The sequence below is a fragment of the Pinus tabuliformis genome, chromosome 8 (genome assembly GCF_031772625.1).
Source record: "Pinus tabuliformis cultivar Carrire ecotype Pingquan chromosome 8, CPIR1, whole genome shotgun sequence".
NCBI lineage: Eukaryota > Viridiplantae > Streptophyta > Pinopsida > Pinales > Pinaceae > Pinus > Pinus tabuliformis.
Window position 1 is genome coordinate 1,080,196,928 of NC_142294.1, and position 11,680 is coordinate 1,080,208,607.

General features: G+C 33.4%; 1 pseudogene across 1 annotated transcript; it reads left to right on the plus strand.

The window, feature by feature from the left end:
• The first annotated feature begins 6,761 nt into the window (after window positions 1-6,761).
• Window positions 6,762-7,594, plus strand: LOC149239070 (basic blue protein-like; annotated as a pseudogene). Its single transcript, XR_016245427.1, has 2 exons — window positions 6,762-7,023; window positions 7,215-7,594. The product of XR_016245427.1 is annotated as a basic blue protein-like (transcript).
• The last annotated feature ends 4,086 nt before the right edge of the window (window positions 7,595-11,680 follow it).

Consider the following 11,680-nt stretch of genomic DNA (forward strand, 5'->3'; position numbering starts at 1 on the left):
TCATTCAACAATTAATAGAATATATTATTGATTGTGCTAATTTTATCTCACCACTCGGTAATTTATATTGATTGTAGATAACCCTATTTTGGGGTCAACTCAAACTAAAAAGGATTATCTATATTCTTAAAAGGAACATCTATTTTTGGAGCCAACCTAAACCTGTTTTAGGGAAGACATTGATATTAATCATTTTGAGCTTGAAAAAGAGGAGGATTGTCTTGTCTGTAATGGAGGTCATCTTCTCAATTTTAATGGGTCGTAATGATTAGGGTTTGGATGATATTGAAATCGTTTGTGTCATGCAATTTATGTGGGGTCAAACCCATTCAAATTGGCGTAGATTATGAGCAAGATTCAAACTTGAATATCTCTCCAACCAAAAAGACCCACAACACATACCACCTATTAGACAAAATGGTGTGGCAAGGACTACCAATATAGAGTGGTCTTGCACCCAAATTCACTAAATGTTTCATGCATATCATCAAACAAATGAATCATATCAATGGCCCATTCAACCTTTGACATCAATGACAATTTCTTCCAAGAATATCCAATATATGCAGGATCATGCTTTGATTTGTAAATTTAATGGATTAGGTCCTCTGAAAAGGCTTTGATTGGGTGGATCCAAAATAGATAGAACCCCCATGGTCGAATATAATTTGAGTTAGGAGACAAGGGTTTTATATAGTCATTTTCTCCAGCCTGGAAGTCATTGCAAGTTTTTGAAAGAGGGCCATATTTTTTTCAATAATGCAGGGCTCTTCATGCGATTTTGGAAGGAGAAGTACAATCCAGAGAAGGAGAATTTCCTTGCAGCCCTGGTGTTGATGCATCTCTTTTCTCTTCCTAAGGAATATTGGGAGGAGGAAATCATTGAAGGTATCGAGAATGCAATTAGTAACTTTGTCAAAGTATCAAAGGATACTAAGAGAGGGAGGTATACTTCATATGCACATATGTGTTTACATGTATATTTCCTAGCGTCTTGTAGTCTCCTTTTATATTCGTTATCATGACAACATTTGGAAACAAACTCTAGATTTTGAACAAATCCCCTTTAGATGTAGACATCTTTCATGAATACATGCATCTTATTGGGGATTGGGTGATGAATAACTTGGAATCATTTGAAGAAAATCATCCTGAGAAAGAGCCAATTGATTCAGGAAAAGTCCCCCAAAGAAGAACAAGATTTAAGACCCCAGGGTACCTCAAAGCTTGATGGAATACCTAGTTAAGAAAATAGGTTCGAGTCTAGCTCCTCTCTGTAGGAGGCTCCATAGCAAGTCAACATTCAATCAAGCATGAAATCAATAGAAGGTAAATGTTATAACTCTATAAAGGCCGTTTAAAAGTTTCTTGAAGACAAAAAACCATTACCACGGGAAATGATTAGCTCTCTTTCAAAAGAAGCTGAAGAAGATCGCTCGATTAAAAAACATGTTTAAGTTTCTCTCCTCTCTGCAAGAGGCTCAACAACAAGTCAACATCCAATCAAGCATGCAATATCCAAAAGGTAAATCATATAACCCTACAAAGGTTTTGCAAAAGTATCTTGAAGAGAAAAATCTATTACCACAAGAAATAATTAGCTCTCCTTCGGAAGAAATTGGAGCAAAAGCCCTACCAGAAGATATGGATTTAGATGACCCACGACTGATTGCCCTTGTGGCAGAATGACATGGAAAAGATTTGAAGGACATGCTAGCCCATGAGATTAGGATTCTATATAAGTTCTATCTTTGAAGTAAGCAATTGGGCTTGAGTTCCTCATAATTTGGTCTTGAGGTTCAAACAATGAATTTCAAGGTAGTCTCCAAACAAGACAAAGAAGCCAAAAAACAAGGCTACAAGAGCAATAAGACATTGATCCAAGAAGACGGTGAACAATTAGTTAACTTGAAAAAAATCATGCAAATTTCTTGAACATTTCCCCCTTGAAATCTTGAATCCTCAAAAAGCATTTTATGTTTTGTGTAATCATTTTCTAAATATTTATTATTAGTAATATCAAGTATTTTCTGAATTTTAATTTTTTGTTAGAAATTCAAACTATGTATCTTTTTTTTATTAATGAAAAGACCCATTACCCAAAAAAATTCACTAAAATGATATTTTTTTATTTTGAAAACAACCTTCGCAATAAATTATTGAAAAGTTTGTATTCATCCATGGACACAGATAAACTATCACTGTTGATAACTATGCTTATATGTATGTGGGAATTGTGAGAATTAAACATAAACCAATTTTTTTTCAATATTTTAGTGAAACGAGCAGATGCGTGGGGATGATACCGAAAGTCCAAAAACATCCGTGGCGTAAGCAAATTTTAGTTCATTGTTGCAATAATATATATTAGATGATGTGTGGTTTGACGGTAAGTCACTTGGGCAAAGCCCGACAGGCTGAAGTTCAAATCTCATTGAGTACATTGACTTGCTGTGGTGGAAGCTAAAGGGGTGGATTCCCCAATCCCGTCTTGGCGGCACGTGAGTCTCCTCTTGCTAAAATCATAAGATCTTAGTATACCCGACTTGTAGGTGGTTGGCTATATTTTTGGTGCTATAGAGGCAGCAACGAAGATTGATCCTAGGTCTCCTATAAATAATACTAGCAGTTAATGATTCACGATACCGTTAAAAATATATATATATATATAAGAAAGAGAATTTCATTGTCACAATAATGTATAAGAACAGAATCTGATTAGAGAATTTCATTGTCGCAATAATATATAATAGCGGAATTTGATTATGGATGGCAATGAATGTTTTGGAATTTGTACTATGTCATGCTTATAATTATATCACGTCACACTTCGAGTGGAGCCTTTTCAAAAAACAGTGATTTTTAATACTTTATGCCGCAGTATCTATAGTTACAGTATCTACGTTGTGGAGATAGTGGCGCGTTGATTTTGGCCGCTACATTATTTATTTTTTTTATTATTTTTTCTTTGAGATATTACGGTGAATTGAAATTAATTTATTAATTTTCTTCTTTTACTATTACAATATTTAGAATCGAGTATATAAACATATATATTCAAGAATATATTGTAGAGGTGGGGTGACTTATTAAGGTAAATATATTTTTTTGGAATTGAACTCATTAATATTATATATATAAACATATATATTAAAAATATATTGTATACGTAAAATGATTTAATATTTTAATTTTATCAGAAAAAGTTAAATATAATTTTTGGAATTGAATTCATTAATAATATATATATATATATATATTCAAAAATATATGTGGAGTATTTATTTTTTAACTTTATCACAAAATATTAAACATATTAGAATTAAATGCACATGATTAAAAGAACAATTATTAATTATGTAATGTGGTCAATTTTTTATGAATATTAATAGTCATATGAAAAGAAACTATAGTATTGATGCCACTATTGTTTTAATACTAGTTGTTTGACATTTCTTATATTTTATCTTTTTTTTGTTTGAATATTTTGAAGTTTATTGAATTTTATGTATTTATATTATTTATTATAAGATTTTATGGAGTTTTTGGAAATAACATTTCTTTAAACATTAAATTTTCAAAAATTATATTTCATTAAAAATGAGTACCTAACGTTTAAGTGTTCTTATATCTTTCCATTTTACAATGCTCATGCCATGTTTTTCAAAACTTTAAATAAAATTTACATTTTTTTATGATCATTATTATGTGCATTCACATGCAACACAATAATACACATTTGAACCACTTGTAACTCAATCCTCCCCCAACATATCTTAATAATATCACTACCTCTTTTCACAAGTTTCTCGTTTTACCCTTAATACCATTGTCAACCATTGTTCTATCTTAGTATCTCCTTTCATTCTTATTTTTATATGCCTAGGCTTAATAGCACATGCTTTCTACTACTTTAACTTTGATATAGGCCGGTACTCCCATTGCTCTATAGGTAAATTAAATTCAAGATCATTTTTAAATTAAACAATATACATTTTTAAAGTTGATTGCAACCAATTTTTTCTACTAAAAATATTTATAATTGTGCCAAATCATTTCATAGAATATATTCCTTCGATCCTTGTATATTTTGTTCCTCAATGGGCCATTTGAATAAAGTTAGCAAATTCAATCCATGATGGAACCAAGAAAAATTGCTCCTCCAAAATCTCCTTCCAATCAAAATATTTTTTAAAAGTAAGCTACAAAAACCCACCTAATCTGACCTAATTTACATTTCTTTACTTCCCATCTAATCTAGTTTCTATTACTTTCTACATGATCTAGAGTTTCAAAATCTTGATTAATCTTTCCTTCTATTAGAGGCCTCTTCAAGTGGGAAAAGAAATCCCACTATTAGCATTCTACTCCACTCCAATCCTAGTTTGTGAATCCCATAGCAATCAAATCATCCACATGTTGATTTGAGGCACAAAGTTCATGGGGATAGAATAAAAGGGTGACTGAAAAATAAGAGTAGAAGTAGTTATGTACACCATTACACAAGAGCAAAGTCATTCCTTGTGAATTCTTACACACCCATACTACAAAGACAATATAAGTAAACTTCAATTCTAATGGATAATTTTATATGTCCATGTTTTGTTGCTTTTATGTTTTTATTATCTCTTTTTTTATAACAATTTATCATATGTCAAAATTTTTACAAGAAAGAATATAAAAACCCTCTTTAAATCATGTACTATCCTTTAATAAAAAGTTAGATCTTCAAAAGACAAATCTAATCCTATGCTAAGACTAGGAGTATCTCAAATCCTTTACTCCTATGGAAAAACATACACAAGCTAGAAATGAAGATCTTTCGAGGCTCATGTTAAAGAGAATATTGTTTAAAATGAACATAATCATATATTTAAATCAGCCATCGTGGAGCATTCTCAAAATCCAAACACCTCATTAGTCTTTATGACTTCAAAACTATTTCTTCTTCTTCCTTTTACCCTCATTGAATCATTAGAGAAACCCTTGAAATTGAGAAACAAACCAAAATAATGTAATCAAGCTGACAACTATAAATTAAATTAATCCTGGAAACTTGCAATTCAACATCTCTCTAAAATTAACCCTACTGCTAGCACCTCTCATGAGCCTTCCTCTTTTATACTTTTCTTTTTAATTTCATGAGCCCTTTAGTCTTGGTTTAATCCCCCTTTTTACACATTTTTTTTCTTCTTTTCACTAATCGTAGCTTTACTCCTAGCACTTGTGGCAATCATAAACCTTGGCTTACTACATTCTATTATTCATAGTAATTAGAATTATATAATATACAAAAATAATAATTTATTTACCCCATTTTTTTATTTTTATTTTCAGCTACTCCTTTAATTCACTCATCATCTAATCTTTTATCCCCTAGCTACCATTTTAATTCACTCATCATCTAATCTTTTATCCCCTAGCTACCCCTTTAATTCACTCATCATCTAATCTTTTATCCCCTCTCTATTGTAATCCCTAGATTACTCTATTTACCTCCCTCTATTTTTTTTCCCTTTTCTCTTTGGCTATTATTTTCACTATGAATTCAAAAACAAATAAATTAATTAATTGATATTTTTGTCATTTGAAGTGAACTCTACGATTCAAGCCAATGTTGTTAAATATTTACATTATGTGTATTCTATTATTTTTTGAAATGACTTTTATACATAGTTGGTCTTCTTCATAGTTGGTCTTCTTCAACCATCTTATACTTTATAATTCTTTACATTATTATTTTTTTACCTTATAGTTTTTATTAATTTTAATCAAAAGCATATCCTGGTTCATGATCATCATTCCCTTATAAAAATGGTTGTTCTCAATGCCTCCCATTCTTATAGATAATAGTTTGAACCAATTTCAGTGAGGAATGTGATAATAGGTATTGGTTTTTATATTAATTTTAGTTTAATTGATTTTGAATATAACTGGATTTATTTATTTAATTATATATATAAACTTTACTATTATTATTATTATTATTAGTAATCTTTCTATTTTAAGTGTTTTTTTTAATATTTCAAACAAATAGGTATAAAAGTTGTTTCCCAATTTATCACTTTATTAAAGGATATATTTAACCCTATCTCTTCATTTGTTATGAATGGATACCAATCAGAATTTTATTTAAATATTGGTCCTACACTCTATCATAACCATTTAATCTTTATTTGTCCCTAATTATGGGTGGAGTATTCACTCAAAATGTCAAACATTTCATAAAATCTGAACAATTTATATCCAGAAGAATTACATCAACAACATGATTACCACCGACTATAAAAACCTGTACATTCAGAATTTGTCACTTACTCAATTCAATATTTGTTAGTTGCACATTCAATGCATTATATATGCTCTCCACAATGTTAGGGTTAACTTTGCCTCGGGAATTATAGTCTACAACTAGTGATTTTGGGCACATAGTTTTGTGACCTATGATATTATGTCAATTGTATTTGGAGCGAAAGAAACCTATAAATAAACTTATTAATCTCCATTGTAATATTCCAAAGGTTGAACAAGTATGAGCTCCCCAACTAATTTATTTTTATAAATTAAAATATATTTATTTATTTATTTAAATTAATTGCATCGACCACAAATACAAGAACTAATAAAAAAAATAAAAATTTAATAAAAAGGACTGTGTCGTCCAAAGCCAAACCTGAGTGAAGTAGCCGAGCGTACTGAAGTGCAGGACCCGCTTGGGATTATTATATATAGCCCTTTCCCCTCTCCTCCCTTCATTCAAGGGGAAGAAAATAGAGATTTCATCTTATTGCTATTGTTTTGAGGTGTCTCGTTTCTGTGAAAAAACAAGAATGGCGCAGGGAGGAGGCATTGCGAGGGTAGTCAACAATAATAGGGTGGTGGGTGGTATTATCATCATCTGTGTTCTTCAATGCGTGCATCTTGTTGAAGGGGCTACCTACGTCGTTGGGGGTAGCCAGGGCTGGAATTTGCAAAGCCAGTCATGGGCTCTTGGCAAAAAATTCAAGGCCGGTGACATTCTGGGTAAATTTTTTCCATATAATTTTTGAATTTATTTTTATGATAAATTTTGGGAACGTCATATAATTTTATAGATAATATGAAATGTCTATATTGTGTGAGAATCAACCATCAAGATAAATAAAGGTGTCCATATTATATATGATCATGTATAAATATTTAATGATTAAAGAGGGCATGTGTCATGTGTGCAGTGTTTAATTACGATCCATCAGCGCACAACCTGGCGGTAGTGAACGCTGCAGCGTACAGGAGCTCGTCCTCTCACTTCTGGCAGCGATAAAGTTACTCTGGGAATTACTTCATCTGCAGTTCTCCCAGCCACTGCACTGCCGGCATGAAGATGGCAGTCATTGCAACATAAGTTCCACTCTGCTCATACACATGCTATATAAGTCTTGTTGGGTTAAAACTATATATAGAAATAATGCTGCGCTATAATCCGCGGTTTGCCCTCCATGACTATCTATATAAAATGTGTAGATCTCGATTTAGCAGAATCGGAGCACATTCTGTGTCATGTATTGTGAATTCTGATCGTTTAGTGATAATGATATATATATCGTTTGACAGATCTTGTTGGGTTCAAATCTGTCAATGTTTTTGTGTGACTTCTGACATGCACGGACTGCATCATATCAAAAAATATTTGGGTACAAATTGAATTCCATTGTCCCCACATCCTTCACCAAGTTGATAATAGCCATTGAAGATTGGGACCATTCACATGATAAAAAATTGAAGCACTCTCACATTCTGCCGCTGCCGGACCTGACTTTATAACGTGGATAGATTCCCTATCCTATTTTATTTAGATAAAAAGAAGCACGATGTTTCCCTATTTTATTTATTTTTGACATAGTCACTTAATAAGATTTAGTAAACATAAAGGGTAAAACTAATTTTAACATATATATCATTGAATCATAAAGGGTAAAACTAATTTTAACATATATATCATTGATATATAAAATGAAGTTTGGGAAATCCTATTTCCCAAACATTTGAGTTTCAAGGGGAAATCCCATTTCCAAGCCCAGACCATCCAAGAGTGAACCCTCATCTGTCTAGGGGGTAGAGAGATAAGATTGTACGCTTCATTTACATTTACTCTTACATTGATCGATACCATAACCCTACATTGATCGATACCATAACAACCTGTCATCTTTAGGTGATAAGACTATCCAAGAAAGTTTAAGACTGGTAACGTAAACTTGCCATTTCAGAATCATTGTCTCAGGAATCTCAAGTTGAAGCTCATCTTTCTAGTGCATATGAAATGAAGAGGAGAGGGAAGTGTTTGCTAAATCTTTGTACGTAAATAATCTCATGTTATTTAAGAAGGTGATTAGATCACGAGATAGTAGGTGAGGGCCATTCGTACCTGCAAGTAAATCTAGGCCGATTATTGGAGCAGAGCTAGAGCCAACTGCCCATTTGAGATTTCCAAAAAAACCAATGTTTTTTCGAAAGAAGTTTGCACCAAGAGTAGGATACCTTGGAAGGGTTCAGTGCCCCATCACGTAGCTAGAGAATGGAACCCTGATTCTCTAAGTATTTTGCACAGATAACTTGTTGCCAAAGGCCTTCGCTGGTGATTTCTCTCCAATTTTTTTTCAGTGAAAGAGCTAAGTTGAATGAAGCGATATCTTTTGACCCCCATCCACCCAGGGCAATGGGAAGGTTAATCAAATCCAAACTTGAAAGGTGAATTTTCCGCTCTTTTTTGTGCTTGCCCACAGAAACCGAGATGTGATAGAATTTAATTTATTGATCACACCCTTTGGGAGCTTAAAGATATGCATCCAATATATGGGGATGCTATGGATGACTGATTTAATTAGAACAATTCGACCCCCAAGAGAAATTCAGGTGTGTGCCCAATGATTAAGCCTCTTTTCGATTTTCTTAGTGAGCCAATCCTAGTCCTAGATTTTGTAACCGTTTGATTTCAAAGTGAAGCCCAAGTATCAGAAGCCAACATCCATGCAAACTATTTTAACCCCAAAAGTGTTTGCAATGTGAAGAGTCGATGCAGCGTTTACATCGTCTAAAATGAGAATTTACTTGGATTTATTCATATATAGACTGGAAGCAAGACCAAAGTCATGTAGGAGAACATCAAACACAGTCCATTCCTTGGGGTCTAATTTACCAATTGCCATCCAATTGTCCACAAAAATCAGGAGAGAGTGGATGACTGATGACACTATTTTATAGCATGATATGATGTCCTATGATCGAGAATCTTTGATTTTCCTACTAAGTCCATCTATGATGATAAGAAATAAAAGTGGGGACATTGTGCAGCCCTGTCTAAGTCCTCTGGAAGCTGAAAAAAATTCATAAGAAGGTGGTTGATCAAGATGGAAAAGGATGCAGATTTTATACATGCTTTGATCCGGTTAATCATTGTTTTTCCCAGAACAATCTTCTCCAGAATCATCCATATAAGTTCCCAATCAACATAGTCAAAAGATTTTGTTATGTCAATCTTCATGAGACAAGCATCCATTTGGTTTTGTTTTACAAAATGTATGGCTTCTTGGGTGATTGCAACCGCATCGTGAATTTGCATGTGCTTAGGAAAACCAAATTGCTCCACAGAAATATATTTGGACAAGAAAGGTTTAAGTCTATTTTCAATTGCTTTTTATATCAATTTGTAAATATTACTGCATAAATAAACTGAGTGATAGTTAGAAAATGATACTGGATTTGTAATATTTGGAATAAGGCATATGAAGTTAGCATTTGTAGTGCCATATACCCAGCCAAGTCCCCTGGATTCTTCAACCATATCAGTTAGCTATTAGATCATTATATCTTGAAAATGCAAGAAAAGTTCCTTGGTCCATCTGTCAGGGCCCAGACTTTTACCTTTGGCCAGATCTTTTAGAACTTGAAGAATGTCTTCCCGAGTTACAGGGTGGTCCATTTGATTAATTTCCTCCAAATGTGGCCAAGCGCGGAACAGGTCACACACTTCAAGTTATTTACAAGATGGAACCTGAGCCTGAGAGAAATTTAGATTGTTGAAATAGCTTCTATCCTCCTCTTCAATGTTCAATTGATTGGTCAAGATTTCACTCAATTTTGACTTTACACTCCAAATTGTGTTTTTTTGTCATCCGAGGAAATCTAGTTATGAAAAAATCGGTTGATCTTATCTCTAGCTTCAACCCATAAGATTTTTCTCTTTTGTTGTAATTCTTCAGCTCGACAGAGAATAATTTTTGACCTTCGGATTTCCAGCTGAATAACCTTTTTCTCATGTCAGAGAAGTATGTAGAAGAGATTTTGGGTCCTCTAAAAAAAATTATTGTTGATAAATTAGAGTAAGTTCTTGGATGTTCACCCAATTCTTTTTCTTAGTGCACAGCTTGACCTTATTTTTAAGCATACGCAACTTGTGGTTGATTACGTCCATCTTCCAATGAGCTAAGTCTTCATTGGGGGACTGCCAAGTCGAATGGACCAGAGCAAGGAAATATGGATCCTGCAACTAAAAATTATTAAATTTAAATGGAGGTACCTTATGACTAAGTATACTATACCAATTTAGTAGGATGGGTAAGTGATTAGAGATTTTGATTGGAAGGATACAAGAGTGCAGATCCTTTAATGCATTTTATAATGAATCTTGTACATAGAATCGATCAAGGAGTTTGGCTAAGCCCTACGCATCCCGCATTCCATTCCTCTAAATAGGGACCAATGCGATATGCATGATACCTCTAAGGCACTTATGCATGAAGAGGTATTTGAAATAGCCTCCCAAAGGGTCTGAACGACAGAAAAAACCCCATATCTCTGTAGAGTCAATTCAAAATTTAAGGTCCCTTGCGAGTATGTGAGAGTCAAGGTCCAATAGACCACTATTATCAACACAGTTCCAGAAGCCCTTCTTTTTATGTATGGGGCATATACATTAAAAATTCTTAACCAATTCTTAGTGTCTCTTTGACCAACTGAGATAATAATGCCCATCTTGGTGATATATGATTTTAAATGCTATATTTTTAGGTTCCACATAAGAGCCAATCCCCCAGAGAGGCCTTTAGCACTAATGACACATACAAACCATTTTGGAAATATATGAAGAAAGTGTCCCCAAGCCTTATCTCGACTTTCCATAGTTTCTTGTAATAGAGCTATCCGAGAATTATAGATTTCGATTATGATTTTCAAGGATATTTTTTTATAGGTTGATCCTAGACCTCCAACATTTTAATGAAAAGATTTACATTATGGGAAATCAAATTTCGATGGCTCTGCTCTAAGGACCTGAGTTTGTGGGAAACTTACATCATGGTGACCCACCCTAAATGAAACGGGTTCAACTTTGGGAGGTGGAATATCTTTCGATCATGGAAATGGCCCATCAAGTTTGATGGAAGCGGGGTACATTACGAGATCTTTTTATATTGTATCCCTTTCTTTCTTCTGGTGGTTACATTCTTGCGGGAGCCTGGGGGAGATAAATTTTCATGGTCGTCAATGAAATTTTTTTGATAGTCAGGGGTTCCATGGTGTTTTTTGATTCTCTGGCCAGGGTCTCCAGCTCCAAATCTTCAGAAAAAGGAGAGAAAATCCTATCAGATGGGGCCCCAAATTTGATTGGGAAGGATAAGTATGGATCAAAAGAGGGTGGTTG